This window comes from Lagenorhynchus albirostris, chromosome 1 (assembly GCF_949774975.1).
Source record: "Lagenorhynchus albirostris chromosome 1, mLagAlb1.1, whole genome shotgun sequence".
Taxonomy (NCBI): Eukaryota; Metazoa; Chordata; class Mammalia; order Artiodactyla; family Delphinidae; genus Lagenorhynchus; species Lagenorhynchus albirostris.
In genome coordinates, this window is record NC_083095.1 from 149771012 (window position 1) to 149787934 (window position 16923).

General features: G+C 43.2%; 1 protein-coding gene across 3 annotated transcripts in view; it reads right to left on the minus strand.

Annotated features, from left to right (window-relative positions):
- SLCO3A1 (solute carrier organic anion transporter family member 3A1) overlaps positions 1-16923 on the minus strand; it is a 319554-nt gene that overhangs the window by 70224 nt on the left and 232407 nt on the right. The window lies entirely within an intron of this gene.

The window sequence follows — 16923 nt, forward strand, 5'->3', positions numbered from 1 at the left end:
ATCATGAAATATTTTTTCTTCCATAAACATTTTTGGAAGGATTTTTATAATTTTGCTTTCGCATTTATTCGGCTTTGTGTAATTCAATTAATTTACGGTTGGCGAAGATGTCTCAGTGCTCATTGTGCAAACTCGGAGTCTTGTGAAGTGAGAAAAGTTGAAGCCACAAATTATTCTCAAATGTAATGAAATGTTTACAGGCATTAAATTTAGCAAACAACAAAGCTGACATAATGGTATGCCCTGAGCACATTTAATTAAACATTTTATTAATTTCAGTTTGGCAGTCCTCCCCCGCCCCCACATTTTTGGAATCGCTCTCTGTTGTTGTAACAGCTGTTCAGGCCTCAAGCCCTTCTGTAGGACTTGAGAAGGTGGGACTAGGTACGTGATTAAGTAACGTATCTGATGGATATAGTATCTGGAATTTTGCACAAACCTTTTGGTCATTCTGGAAAAGCACTGAGCCCAAACTAAAAACTCACAGGCTGTCCGTATTTAACTAAATTTCAACTTGAGCACTGATAGCTCACAAGGCCCTGGGAATAAAACGTAAGAGTGAAGAAGTGGCTTTTTCTTAGGAAGCTGGCTGCCTGTGGGGACAATCAATACATGGGTCAGTTCAACCTAAGCAGACAGCCTGGAGTGTGGGTACTAACAGGCCCATGTGGGCACATGAGGAACAAGGTAGGAAATGGATTCAACCAGAGGGAAGCTGAGCTCAGTGGAGGATAGTTCTGGTCTGTTCGCAGGGTAGACTAACTCAGCCTGAAATCTCCCAGTGATGTCATCATGGAACTGCTCAAATATTCATCCACTCAGTCAATACTTATTGAGTTCCTTCTATGTGCCAAGAAGCCTTCTCAGGGATGGGGACTCAGCATCGAAGTACAGAGTCAACAATCCAGGCCTTCCTGGAGCTCACTGACTTGTAGAGGAAACTATAGACACCTTAACTGTTTTTTAGATACCTGGCGAAGGAGCCACGTCTTCCTCATTTACAGATAAGGACCCAGAACCCCAAAGCAATCACTTAAAGATGGCTTATAAGGAATGTTGTTTAATGAAGGACAGGATGAAAAGAGGATGGCTTCTATCACAGGAATGGGGCTGAATCTACCCTCAGTGAAATCCTACTCTGATATGGAACCATCTAGAAGCTCAAGGGCCTGAAAACAGCTGCTCCTGTACCCAGCCGATGACCTCCGGTCTCCCAGTTATTCCTGTTTATAGGAATCTGGAGAGCAGCAGAATCCACTTTGTTAAAACACTGGCTCTGGTTTGTCACAACTTAGGTTGAGATAACCGACCAGAGAAAATTGAGAAAGGTGGGGTGTTTTTGGAAAAGTCTAGAACGTGGTGCTCTTTCAAGTATGGGCTAGAATTAGGAGGAATTAGGCCTTAGCTGGGCAGTTAGGGAGCAGAGCTAGTCTTGGCTTCAGTCTTCTTCGGTAGATGGGGGAAAGCAAAGTAGGAAGTGATGCTGAGAAAGACACAGGGGCAGGGGTGTGGACAGGGGGTGTCCAAGGCAAGAGCTGTACCTGAGGTAGACTGAAGGGCTTTCTGCTTCAGGACAAAATCATGAAGCCAGCTCTATCCTTCTGCCCAGGCTGCAGGCTGAGGGGAGCCACTGGTCAGCCACTGGCACTCTAAAGATGCCTCAGCAAGTAAACTAACTACTCAGCCTGTCCCAAAAGAAAGGGGCACGGAGATAGAACACAATTCTCTTGCCCGGGGTGCTGCAACTACTCTTCTGACGCCCCTTCCATAGTCCTAGCCATCACCCTGACCCTCAGCAGCGCCCCCATGATAACATGCCTCCTTTCATGCAAATTAAATACCCCCCCATCCAATGTAATAATCACTGCTCCACGCCCTACAGATTAAACAATGAAAATGATAATTAATACTGAATAGGTCAAAGGACCAAGCTTTTAGTATCATTGGAAAGAAACAACCAGTGAGCTTTAAAGCTTGTGTTGGGACTTAACCACTGGTGACGCAGTGGTTAAGAATCTGCCTGACAGTGCAGGCAACAAGGGTTCGATCTCTGGTCCGGGAAGATCCCACATGCCGCGGAGCAACTAAGCTTGTACGCCACAACTACTGAGCCTGTGCTCTACAGCCCGCACGCCGCAACTACTGAGCCCATGTGCTGCAACTACTGAAGCCCGTGTGCTCTAGGGCCCGTGTGCCACAACTACTGAGCTCACATGCTGCAACTACTGAAGCTCGCATGCCTAGAGCCCGTGCTCTGCAACAAGAGAAGCCACCGCAATGAGAAGCTCGCGCACCGCAACGAAGAGTAGCCCCCACTCGCCACAACTAGAGAAAGCCCGCGCACAGCAATGAAGACCCAACTCAGCCAAAAATAAAAAAAAAAAAAAAAAGCTTGTGTTGAGAGTGTTCTGTTACCCCTCCCCCACATGGGGGCAGTGGAGGGTGTGGGAGTGTGGACCAGCCAGCATCATGGGACAGCTGGAGACTCCAGGCCCTGGGCGTCCTGCCCTTGTGCAAGTTATGACACAAAAGGAAGGGCATCCCTCAAGCTCAGCTGCCCACAAGAGCCCCACCAGGCCCAGACAGGCCAGCCATCCGTTCTGGCAGCTCGGATGGGCAGACGCCACTGCAGAGAAGCCACGTGCCAAGGTGGTCCCTCCATCTGGTTACTTTAGGACAGGACACGGGTCACCAAAACGCTGAATTGTGGCTTTCCATTTGAACAGGACAGAATTCTCCCCCAAAGAAACCTGCTAGGATCCCATTCCCAAAACCAAAGAAGGAGGTAGGGGGACTTCCCTGGCGGTCTAGTGGTTAGGATTCGGCGCTTTCACTGCCGTGGCCCGGGTTCAATCCCTGGTCAGGGAACTGAGATCCTGCAAGCTTCGTGGCCAAAAGAAAAGAAAAGAAAAAAGGACATAGGATGCGTATTTTTGTGTGAAGGACATTTTTTCCCCTCAGTTGAAGTGAGGGAATATTTTTAAAGCAGCTCCTCCTCGGAGAGATACCAAGTAAACCTCTAGCAGCAATGGGTTCTTGAATATTTTCCAAGGGACAATCCAGTAGTGGGGGTGGGGTGGGGGGGATGGGAGGCTCATGCATCAGGAAGCACCCTTTTTCACTTCAGAAATATCTTAGGATAACAGCTCAAATCAAGCAGCATCGGTGAGCACAGCCCTGGGTCTTTAGAGGATGCTGTTCCCCTGAGAGCACACAAGGCAGGCTGTGATCTTACAGAAAGGTACTTCTGAATTTGCTTCTTCACTCTCTTTTCGATTCATCCCACCAGACTGTGATTTTGTTCTTGTTTAGCAAACCCCCCCTCAAAATGTTCTGCCTAAATAGACAAGAAACAGATGGTCCGGCCCTAAAATCCAGAATCCTTGTGTTGAATGGTGAGCGCCTCCAGGTCCAGGAGAGAAGGTTCTTCAGCGGCCCAGTGCTGTCTGCCAGATTGTGTGCACAGGAGGGGAGGCGAGCCCGGGACGCAGAGATCAGAGAGAGAAGGGCCCCTCCTGTGCTGCTACCCTGAGCCTGGTGCTTTACAAGCATAATCTGCTGTAATTCTTTCAATGGCCCTGACGGGGAGTCTACTGCGCCCATTTCACAGCGGAAGGAAAGGTTTAGCGCCTCACTTCCCAACAGTGAGTCAGAAAGCAGCACAGGGGGCTCTGAAGCCAGGTTTCTCTCATCCCCTTAGGGGAGAAGCATCCTTCAAGCAGGTCCGGAGAGAGTATGGGCCACTTGGGTTCAAATCCCAGCTCCACCACTTCCTAGCTCTGGGAACCTTGGGAAGGGTCTATTTAACTTCCTTGTGCCTCAGCTTTCTCATCTGTAAAATGGGAATGATATTAGGCCTATTCCACGGGACTATAGGGAGGATTTAATGACCTCGTATTTGTAAAGCTCTTAGAACAGAGTCTGGCACCCAGAAAGAGCCATGAGTGCTTGTTAAATGGATGACACCTGTGTCTCTGATGCTGGGAGCAGGCCAAGCCCCAGAGAGGGTTCCTCGGGGGAAGCAGCCGCAATCCCAAGCATCACAAGGGTCCAGACGGACCGGCCGACCAGAGTCCAGAGTCCACCCCCTTGCTCGGACTGCCCACCTGCCAAGCACATTCTGATGCTAACCTGGCTTCCCAGGGATGTGAGGACTGAACAAAGGGAGAGAGAATGGCATGACCCCCATGGGGATCTAACTCCGGCATCCTGGTTTGAACAGAGGCCTTCTGTAAATTCGGTTAGTGTAAATCTGCAGTTCCCAAACTGTGTGTCGAGGCACCTTGGGGTACCACAGTGAACTCACAGGGGTACCGCAAAATGTTTTAAGTTTTGGAGGGAAACCCAGTGATAGCTAACATCTGTCAGATGCTACTCATACAACTACTCACAACTCCTCACTCTAGGTGGCTGATGGTTTCAGCACTGGATCAAGCAATATTCCTTTCAAATACATCCTGTCTTTGTGAACTGAGTTTTCAGTACCTGCTGTGATAAAAAGCAAACGTGGTGTGGAAATCAATGCAGAACACAGGAAATGGAGTCCAATCTGATTCCAAGGTTTGAGAATCTATGTAGTCCCCAGCAGGGACACACAACCCATTAGTAAGTAATCATACATATTTAAAAATAAAATAGAAATATTTTTTTTCTTTCAATTTATGTGTGTTATTTTTTTCAAATGTGTATTAAGTAATTTGAACCTAACTGCTTGATAAACACAATTGCTGGGTATATCCTGCATACTCAGGGCTCTATGAAGAATAAGACACTAAGGGTACAATGAACCCAGAAAGTTTGAGAACCTCTGGTGTAAATCTGCCACCCATGCTATACAATCTTCCTACTTAGCACCAGCCATCTCTGGACGCAGGGGAAGGACAGATGAACTGGGTGAGGATTTTGCCCTCAAGAAGCTTGCTGTCTTATTGGAGAGACCTCCAACCATTCTCCATCATTCAAAATATATAATGGCACCTATAGGTGCCAGGCTCTGTGCAAGGGGCTGAGATACGGCTGTGGACAAAACAGACAAAATCCCTGCTTTTTTGTGGAGTTGGTATTTGGGAAGAAGAAAGGCCATAAACAAATCAACCTACCATATGACGTCAGTGCCAAAGAGGACAGTGCATGATGGAGTGGGGCTAGAGAAAGACCTCCCACTGTACCGTGTGCTGTAAAGAACACACACAGCAATGCACTACATGCGCTATCAAGCTGGGGTGAGTGCACTCGCAGGCTAAGGGTTCCACCGTATAGGACGTTAAATAATGGTCCCCAAAGATGTCCATGTCCTAATCCCCGGAACCTGTGTCTGTTACTGTAACTGACCAAAGAGAACGAAGGCTCCAGATGGAATTAAGGTCACTAATCAATTGGCTTGAAAATAAAGAGGTCATGCTGATTATCCTTGTGGGCCAATGTAATCTTGAAGGACCTGTAGATGCAGGAGGAGGAATACAACTCAGAGTCAGAGAAGGAGATGAGACCACAGAACCAGGGCGATGGCATCATGAGAAAGCCTTGACTAGTCGCTGCTGGCTTTGAAGACAGAGGACAGGGCCTTGATGCCAAGAATGTGGGTGGCTTCTAGGAGCTGGGAAAAGCAAGAAAGTGGATTCTCCCCTCCAGAAAGGATCCTCCAGAAGGAAGGCAGCCCTGCTGGCACCTGGATTTTTAGCTCAGGGAGACCCATTATGGACTTCTGACCTCCACAATGTAAGATAATACACTTATATTATCTTAAGCCACTAAATTTGCGGTAACTTACGACAGCAGTGATAGGAAACCAACACAATTGTTAAGCAAATTTGAGGACAATCTCAGATCTTATACCTGCTACATGTGAATCTCTAAGGACAGGATGTTGCATGAAGCTGCTTGTTAATCATTTGACCATGGGACATTTTTTTTGTGGGTCATTTTTCAGACATGGCATTGACTGGGGCACAGTCCCAGACATGCTGGAGGAGACTTGAAGCCCTGTGAGGCAGAGATGGTGCCTTATTCTTCTTTCTGTCCCCAGTTTGGCCCAGGACAGTTAGCTCACAATCTGTTGAAAGGGTGTGTGAATGAGAATACTCGTTACCACAGTGACACAAAACGGGGAGGGAGAAACTCTTCTTGGCCATGGTCTGCCCAAGTTCAGCCAGCTGGGGAGGGGCACAGCTGGGACTCAGCCCCCGCCTGCTCTTTCCCTGGACAGTGTTCTCTGCATGTGTCACTCTCAGCGCTGGGAATGTGCCTCCTTCTAGATGCAACGTGTCAAGGGGACTGACGTGACAGCCTCTAGAAAGGGATCAGGTCACACACATAGAACCAGAAGAACTAAGACCAGCCTGGATACCTTGGAAGAAGAAGAAGAATTTTCAAGACGTACCCTACTGGACTCCTTTTAAAGCTGTAATGATGAAGACAGTGTGTTTCTGGCACAAGAAGCAGCAAACGTACAAGCAAAGCAGAAGAGAAAGCCCAGAAACAGATCCATACTTGCGTGGACGCCTGATTTATGACAAAGTGTGCCTACAAAGCGGTGGGGGGAAGGATGAATTTTTCCATGAATGGTGCTAGGACAACTTGAAATTATAGGAAAAAAAGTCGGCTGCACAACACATGTAAAAATCAATTCCAGGCATATCGGAGACCTGTGTGAAAAGCAAAACAATAAAGCTTCTGGAAGATAATAGACAAAAGTACTGTCACAATGTTGGGGGCAGGGAGAGATTTTTTTAAACCAAACAAAGAAAGCATGAAGCATTAAAAGAAGAGCTTGACAAATTGGGCTACATTAAAATTAAGGTCATTCCTTAGATTCATCAAAAGAGCCCACTAGGAAAGCAAAGATGTGGGAAAACATACATGTAACACACATCCTTAAAAACACACATACAAGAATCGGAGGGCTCATATCGAGACTATGTAAAAACTACTATAAGTCCATGAGAAAAAGACAAACCAGTGGAAAGGGGGCAGAAACCTTAACAGGTGCTTCACAAAAGAGGAGGTTCAAAGGAACAATGGAATGGGACAAGATGCTCAACCTCATTAGAATTCAGGGACATGTAAATTACAAGCCCAGTGAAATGTCATTAGATTTTTAGCTGATTGAAGAGCTTGATAATACCCAGTGTTGGCAAGGATGTAGGGAATCTGGACTCTTGCATACTGCTGGTAGGAGTGTAAATTAGACAACCACTCTGGCAAAACTTTGGCAGTGTCTGTAAAACCAAAGAGGAACTCACCCAATGACCCACAATCCTAATTCCTAGGTAAATACTCTACAGAAAGTCTGAAACCCACTGGGAGACACATCCAGGAATGCTCATCCCAATCCTGTAAGATCCTCAAACTGGAAACAACCCAAATGCCCAACAACAGAACAACAGAGAAACAAACGGTGACATCTTCATACATTGGAATTACTATACAGCAGAGAAAACAAATCATCAATAACGTGGATTAATCTTAAATGATGTAATTCCAAAAGAACACAGACAGGCAAGAATACATACTGGTGTGATTCCACTTACGCAGAATTGAAAGCGGCAAAATTAAACCATGTAGTGATATATACCTAGGTAATCAAGCTATAAAGAAACACAGGGAAATGAATAGCAGAGAAGTCAGGGTTGTGGTCACTGCTGCCCATGAGGGCGGGAGGGGTTACAGTGAAGGAGGCACGGGTTGGGTGGGGGGTTCTCAGGTGCTGGTTTTGTATTTGGTCTATTTGCAGGCTACGTGGGTGTCTGTTTTGCAACAATTCGTTAAGCTGGAATATGTTTTCTGCACAAACACATGATTATCACATTTTCACATATACATACATGTGTCATACAAGTGCCTATAGAAAAATGGCCATTGGCTATTTATCGAGTGCTTATTGGATGGTACCAGAGTCTGGACTATGTGGTTTATGCACGTTATTTCATGATTCCTTCTAACAATGCGATGAGGCGGGCGCCGTCACGCCAGCTGTATCCCAGGAGGACCTGAGGCTCACAGAGGTTAAGCAGCTTGCTCCAGGGCCCCTGGTTCTAGGGGGGCAGCTGACCCCTGGTGCCCTCTGCAGGACTGGGTCTCCAGTGAGCTCAAGCACAAATAAGCAAACTTAAAGAATAACAACCAAACCCAACCCCAAACCCCGCCGCTCACAGGTAGCCACCTGCTTCTCACACCTTGCACCACGACGAGGATGTGGATAGAGACCACCTGGCTTCAGAGGTGGGTGTGGTGAGTGGGGTTAACAGTGGGTTCTAGAGCCTGGCTGGGTGTGAATCCTGGTGCTGCCACTTAACTGCCGGCAGCCCTGGGCAAGTCCCTCACCTCTGTTAGTTTCCACATCTGAAAAGGGGAGATGCTAGTAAGATGTATTTCATAGCGCTTGCAGGGAGGGATAAATGAAAGCAGATGTAAGGGCCCAGCGTGACTCCTGGTCCAGATGAAGTACTTCATAGATGTTTGTTTCCACTGACGCTCCTTGGCTTTGCTGGGTGCTAGAAGAGCTAGAAGAGCCAGGGGAAGGGAAATACGCTGTGGGTGCCCGCTTTTCCTCCTCTCGGTGGGCCCTGAGTCTTCTGCAGCCAGACCCACCTGAAGGCCTGCTATTTCCTGCCCCCTAGTGGACAAGCAGGAGGAGGCCAGTCACTGGGCAGGCTACAGCTGCACATGTGGTATCCTGTAAAGGAGAAAATGCTGACCCTTCCCTCCAAGCCTTTATTCTTCTCTTTGCTGGAGTGTGACACGGGGCCTGGCTTCTATACCAACAGCCCATCGGGGCAGGGACACAGTGGCGAAGGCTGTCACTGAGGAGCTGAAGGCACAAACTCTTTACGTGGCTGAAAGCAAAAGCAAAAAGGCCATCCAGAAACTCAGGGGCTTCTCCCAGTGCCTCTCCTTACTCTAGAATCAGGCAAATCCATTAGTATTTCTGAGGGTCACTGGTGGAATAGGACAGGGATGATTCCTGCCTTGAGTGGGGGTTAGGACACTACAGGAAGGGCAGTGTCAGGCTCCGCTGCACCCTGTGTGTCTGTGGTCACAGCACAAATGCTCCCTGTACCTCAGTTCCTGACTCGTAAAATGGGCTGACAACAACCCCTACGTTCTTGGGAGCCTTTGAGGAGCAAATGTATGAGTGCCCAAAAGAGGCTTCAGATAATTTCCTAGAACACAGACGTTCTCAAAAATCATTAGCTGTTAGTTATTCTCCTTGCTGGTACTTCTAGTAGCAGGATTTTCTTTTGTGCCTTACAAGTTTTAGTTTTTTGGTTACTTAAGTGAGAGATGCTTATTTCAAAGAATATGGATGATACAGAATCATATAAAGAAATACCGACCAGAGGGCAGACAGCAGAAGCAAGAACTATAATTCTGCAGCCTGTGGAAGGAAAACCATGTTCACAAAAAGATAGACAAAATGAAAAGGCAGAGGACTTTGTACCAGATAAAGGAACAAGATAAAACCCCAGAAAAACAACTAAATTAAGTGGAGATAGGCAACCTTCCAGAAAAAGAATTCAGAATAATGATAGTGAAGATGAGGCAGGACCTAGGAAAAAGAATGGAGGCAAAGATCGAGAAGATTCAAGAAATGTTGAAATACTCATATCAGATAAAACAGACTTTAAAATAAAGAATGTTACAAGAGACAGCAAAGACCTATAAGAATTAAAGAACAAATACCGAGAGGAATTAAAGAACAAACAAACAGAAATGAACAATACCATAACTTAAATGAAAAATACACTAGAAGGAATCAATAGCAGAATGACTGAGGCAGAAGAACGGATAAGTGACCTGGAAGACAAACTGGTGGAATTCACTGCCGTGGAACAGAATAAAGAAAAAAGAATGAAAAGAAATGAAGACAGCCTAAGAGACCTCTGGGACAACGTTAAACACAACAACATTCACATTACAGGGGTCCCAGATGCAGAAGAGAGAGAGGAAGGACCTGAGAAAATATTTGAAGAGATTATAGTCGAAAACTTCCCTAATATGGGAAAGGAAATAGCCGCCCAAGTCCAGGAAGTGCAGAGACTCCCAGGCAGGATAAACGCAGGGAGAAAGACACCGAGACACATAGTAATCAAACTGACAAAAATTAAAGACAAACAAAAATTATTGAAAACAAGGGAAAAATGACAAATAATACACAAGGGAACTCCCGTAAGGTTAAGAGCTGATTTCTCAGCAGAAACTCTACAAGCCAGAAGGGAGTGGCATGACATATTTAAAGTGATGAAAGGGAAGAACCTACAACCAAGATTATTCTACCCAGCAAGGATCTCATTCAGATTCGATGGAGAGCTTTACAGACAAGCAAAAGCTAAGAAAATTCAGCACCACCAAACTAGCTCTACAACAAATGCTAAAGGAACTTCTTTAAGTGGGAAACACAAGAGAAGAAAAGGACCTACAAAAACAAACCGATAACAATTAAGAAAATGGTAACAGGAACACACATATCAATAATTACCTAAAACGCGAATGGATTAAATGCTCCAACCAAAAGACACAGGCTTGCTGAATGGATAGAAAAACAAGACCCATATATATGCTGTCTACAAGAGACCCACTTCAGACCTAGGGACACATACAGACTGAAAGTGAGGGGATAGAAAAAGATATTCCATGCAAATGGAAATCAAAAGAAAGCTGCAGGAGCAATACTCATATCAGATAAAACAGACTTTAAAATAAAGAATGTTACAAGAGACAAGGAAGGACACTACATAATGATCAAGGGATCAATCCCAGAAGAAAATATAACAATTATAAATATATATGCACCCAACATAGGAGCACCTCAATACATGAGGCAACTGCTAACAGCTCTAAAAGAGGAAATCGACAGTAACACAGTAATAGTGGGGGACTTTAACACCTCACATACACCAATGGACAGATCATCCAAACAGAAAATTAATAAGGAAACACAAGCTTTAAATGACACAATAGACCAGATAGATTTAATTGACATTTATAGGACATTCCATCCAAAAACAGCAGATCACACCTTCTTCTCAAGTGCACACAGAACATTCTCCAGGATAGATCACATCTTGGGTCACAAATGAAGCCTCAGTAAATTTAAGAAAATTGAAATCATATCAAGCATCTTTTCTGACCACAATGCTATGAGATTAGAAATCAATTACAGGGAAAAAAACATAAAAAACACAAACACATGGAGGCTAACCAATACGTTACTAAATAACCAAGAGACCACTGAAGAAATCAAAAAATACCTAGAGACAAATGACAACGAAAACACAATGATACAAAACCTATGGGATGCAGCAAAAGCAGTTCTAAGAGGGAAGTTTATAGCAATACAAGCCTACCTCAAGAAACAAGATATATCTCAAATAAACAATCTAACCTTACACCTAAAGGAACTAGAGAAAGAAGAACAAACAAAACCCAAAGTTAGCAGAATGAAAGAAATCATAAAGATCAGAGCAGACATAAATGAAATAGAAACAAAGAAAACAATAGCAAAGATCAATAACTAAAAGCTGGTTCTTTGAGAAGATAAACAAAATTGATAAACCTTTAGCCAGACTCATCAAGAAAAAGAAGGAGGGGACTCAAATCAATAAAATTAGAAATAAAAAAAGGAGAAGTTACAACAGACACTGTAAAAATACAGAGCATCCTAAGAGACTACTACAAACAACTCTATGCCAATAAAATGGACAACCTGGAAGAATGGACAAATTCTTAGAAAGGTATAACCTTCCAAGACTGAACCAGGAAGAAATAGAAAATATGAACAGACCAGTCACAAGCACTGAAATTGAAACTGTGATTAAAAATCTTCCAACAAACAAAGTCTAAAACCAGATGGCTTCACAGGTGAATTCTATCAAACATTTAGAGAAGAGCTAACACCTATCCTTCTCAAACTCTTTCAAAAAATTGCAGAGGAAGGATGACTCCCAAACTCATTCTATGAGGCCATCATCACCCTGATACCAAAACCAGACAAAGATACTACGAAAAAAGAAAATTACAGACCAATATCACTGATGAATATAGATGCAAAAATCCTCAACAAAATACTAGCAAACAGAATCCAACAACACATTAAAAGGATCATACACCATGATCAAGTGGGATTTATCCCAGGGATGCAAGGATTCTTCAATATATGCAAATCAATCAATGTGATACACCATGTTAACAAATTGAAGAATAAAAACCATATGATCATCTCAATAGATGCAGAAAAAGCTTTTGACAAAATTCCAAGAACTCTCCAGAAAGTGGGCATAGAGGGAAATTAGCTCAACATAATAAAGGCCATATACGACAAACCCACAACAAACATCATTCTCAATGGTGAAAAACTGAAAGCATTTCCTCTAAGATCAGGAACAAGACAAGGAGGTCCAGTCTCGCCACTATTATTCAACATAGTTTTGGAAGTCCTAGCCATGGCAATCCGAGAAGAAAAAGAAATAAAAGGAATACAAATTGTAAAAGAAGAAGTAAAACTGTCAGTGTTTGCAGAGGACATGATAGTATACATAGAGAATCCTAAAGATGGCACCAGAAAAGTACTAGAGCTAATCAATGAATCTGGTAAAGTTGCAGGATACAGAATTAATGCACAGAAATCTTTTGCATTCCTATACACTAATGATGAAAAATCTGAAAGAGAAATTAAGGAAACACTCCCATTTACCATTTCAACAAAAAGAATAAAATACCTAGGAATGAACTTACCTAGGGAGACAAAAGACCTGTATGCAGAAAACTGTAAGACACTGATGAAAGAAATTAAAGGCGATACCAACAGATGGAGAGATATACCATGTTCTTGGATTGGAAGAATCAATATTGTGAAAATGACTATACTATCCAAAGCAATCTACAGATTCAATGCAATCCCTATCAAATTACCAATGGCATTTTTTACAGAACTAGAACAAAAAATCTTAAAATGTGTATGGAGACACAAAAGACCCCGAATAACCAAACCAGCCTTGAGGGAAAAAAATGGAGCTGGAGGAATCAGACTCCCTGGCTTCAGACTATACTACAAAGCTACAGTAACCAAGACAATATGGTACTGGCACAAAAACAGAAATATAGATCAATGGAACAGGATAGAAAGCCCAGAGATAAACCCACGCACCTGTGGTCAACTAATCTATGACAAAGAAGGCAAGTATAGAATGAAATTAGAACACTCCCTAACACCATACACAAAAATAAACTCAAAATGGATTAGAGACCTAAATGTAACACTGGACAGTATACAACTCTTTGAGGAAAACATAGGGAGAACACTCTGTCATAAATCACAGCAAGATCTTTTTTGATCCACCTCCTAGAGAAATGGAAACAAAAACAAAAATAAACTATTGGGACCTAATGAAACTTAAAAGCTTTTGCAAAGCAAAGGAAACTACAAACAATACGAAAAGACAACCCTCAGAATGGGAGAAAATATTTGCAAACGAATCAATGGACAAAGGATTAATCTCCAAAATATACAAACAGCTCATGCAGCTCAATATTAAAAAAAAAACAACCCAATCAATAAATGGGCAGAAGACCTAAATAGACATTTCTGCAAAGAAGACATACAGATGGCCAAGAAGCACATGAAAAGCTGTTCAACATCACTGATTATCAGAGAAATGCAAATCAAAACTACAATGAGGTATCACCTCACACCGGTTAGAATGGGCATCATCAGAAAATCTACAAACAACAAATGCTGGAGAGGGTGTGGAGAAAAGGGAACCCTCTTGCACTGTTGGTGGGAATGTAAATTGATAGAGCCACTATGGAGAACACTATGGAGGTTCCTTAAAAAACTAAAAATAGAATTACCACATGACCCAGCCATCCCACTACTGGGCATATACACTGAGGAAACCATAATTCAAAAAGACACATGCACCCCAATGTTCAATGCAGCACTATTTACAATAGCCAGGTCATGGAAGCAACCTAAATGCCCATCAACAGACGAATGGATAAAGAAGATGTGGTACATATATACAATGGAATATTACTCAGACAAAAAAGGAACGAAATTGGGTCATTTGTAGAGATGTGGATGGATCTAGAGACTGTCATACAGAGTGAAGTAAGTCAGAAAGAGAAAAACAAATATCGTATATTAATGCATATATGTGGAACCTAGAAAAATGGTACAGATGAACCAGTTTGCAGGGCAGAAATAGAGACACAGATGTAGAGAAAAAACATACGGACACAAAGGGGGAAAAGTGGCGGGGGGTGGTGGTGGTGGTGTGATAAATTGGGAGATTGGGATTGACATGTATACACTAATATGTATAAAATAGATAACTAACAAGAACCTGCTGTATAAAAAAAAATTTAATTCAAAAAAAAAAAAAACCCGGGAGAGCGCACAGCGCGCCTCAGGCTGGTGCAAAGTCACGCCAGCCTTTGCCACCGCAGGCCCGCCCCGCACTCTGTGCCCCTCCGTCCCCGCCGGCCTGAGTGCGCCAGAGCCCCCAATCAGCGGCTCTTTTAACCCCATCCTGTCTGAGCAAAAAACAGACGCCCTCCAGCGATCTACAAGCAGTGGCAGGGCCAAATCCAAAGCTTAGCCCTGGGAGCTGAGAGAACAAAGAAGAGAAAGGGAAATCTCTCCCAGCAGCCTCAGAAGCAGCGGATTAAAGCTCCACAATCAACTTGATATACCCTGCATCTGTGGAATACCTAAATAGACAACCAATCATCCCAAATTAAGGAAGTGGACTTTAGGAGCAAGATCTATGATTTTTTCCCCTTTCCTCTTTTTGTGAGTGTGTATGTGTATGCTTCTGTGTGAGATATTGTCTGTATAGTCTTGCTTCCACCATTTGTCCTAGGGTTCTATCCGTCCATGTTTTTTTTTTAATTTTTTTTAATAATTAATTTTAATAACGTTATTATACTTTACTTTCGTTCTTTCTTTCTTTCTTTCTTTCTTTCTTTCCGTCCTTCCTTCCCTCCTTTAGACAACGAATCATCCCAAATTGAGGAGGTGGTCTCTGACAGCAAGATTTAGGATTTTTCCCCATTTACCTCTTTTAGTGAGGGTGTATGTGTATGCTTCTGTGTAAGATTTTGTCTGTATAGCTTTGCTTCCAACATTTGTCCTAAGGTTCTTTCCGTCCCTTTTTTTTTTTTTTCTAAATAAGAAGTTTTTAATTCAATAACTTTATTATACTTTATTTTATTTTTACTGTATCTTCTTTCTTTCTGTCTTTTTTCCTTCTTTCCCTCCTTCCTTCCTTCCTTCCTCCCTCCCTCCCTCCTTTCTTTCCTTCTTGCCTTCTTTCCTTCTTTGCTTCTTTCTTTCTTTCTTCCTTCCTTCCTACCCTCCTTTCTTTCTTTCTTTCCTCATACTTCTACTAATTCCCTCTACTTTTTCTCCCTTTTATCCTGAGCCGTGTGGATGAAAAGCTTTTGGTGCTCCAGCCAGGAGGCAGGGCTCTGCCTCTGAGGTAGGAGAGCCAACTTCAGGACACTGATCAACAAGAGACCTCCCAGCTCCACATAATATCAAACGGCGAAAATCTCCCAGAGACCTCCATCTTAACACCAGCACCCAGCTTCACTCAACGACCAGCAAGCCACAGTGCTGGAAAACCTATGCCAAACAACTAGCAAAACAGGAACACAACCCCACCCATTAGCAGAGAGGCTGCCTAAAATCATAATAAGGCCACAGACACCCCCAAACACACCACCAGACGTGAACCTGCCCACTAGAGAGACAAGATCCAGCCTCATCCACCACAACACAGGCACTAGTCCCCTCCACCAGGAAGCCTACACAACCCACTGAACCAACCTTAGCCACTGGAGACAGACATCAAAAACAGGAGGAACTACGAACCTGCAGCCTGCAAAAAGGAGACCCCAAACATAGTAAGATAAGCAAAATGAGAAGACAGAAAAACACACAGCAGATAAAGGAGCAAGATAAAAATGCACCAGACCTAACAAATAAAGAGGAAATAGGCAGTCTACCTGAAAGAGAATTCAGAATAATGATAGTAAGGTTGATCCGAAATCTTGGAGATGGAATGGACAATAGATTGGACAAAATGCAAGAATCAGTTAACAAGGACCTAGAAGAACTAAAGATGAAACAAGCAACGATGAACAACACAATAAATGAAATTAAAAGTACTCTAGATGGGATCAATAGCAGAATAACTGAGGCAGAAGAACGGATAAGTGACCTGGAAGATAAAATAGTGGAAATAACTACTGCAGAGCAGAAAAAAGAAAAAAGAATGAAAAGAACTGAGGACAGTCTCAGAGACCTCTGGGACAACATTAAACGCACCAACATTCGAATTATAGGGGTTCCAGAAGAAGAAGAGAAAAAGAAAGGGACTGAGAAAATATTTGAAGAGATTATAGTTGAAAACTTCCCTAATATGGGAAAGGAAATAGTTAATCAAGTCCAGGAAGCACAGAGAGTCCCATACAAGATAAATACAAGGAGAAATACGCCAAGACACATATTAATCAAACTGTCAAAAATTAAATACAAAGAAAGCATATTAAAAGCAGCAAGGGAAAAACAACAAATAACACATAAGGGAATCCCCATAAGGTTAACAGCTGATCTCTCAGCAGAAACCCTACAAGCCAGAAGGGAGTGGCAGGACATACTGAAAGTGTTGAAGGAGAAAAACATGCAGCCAAGACTACTCTACCCAGCAAGGATCTCATTCAGATTTGATGGAGAAATTAAAACCTTTACAGACAAGCAAAAGCTGAGAGAGTTCAGCACCACCAAACCAGCTTTACAACAAATGCTAAAGGATCTTCTCTAGGCAAGAAACACAAGAGAAGGAAAAGACCTATAATAACGAACCCAAAACAATTTAGAAAATGGGAATAGGAACATACATATCGATAATTACCTTAAAT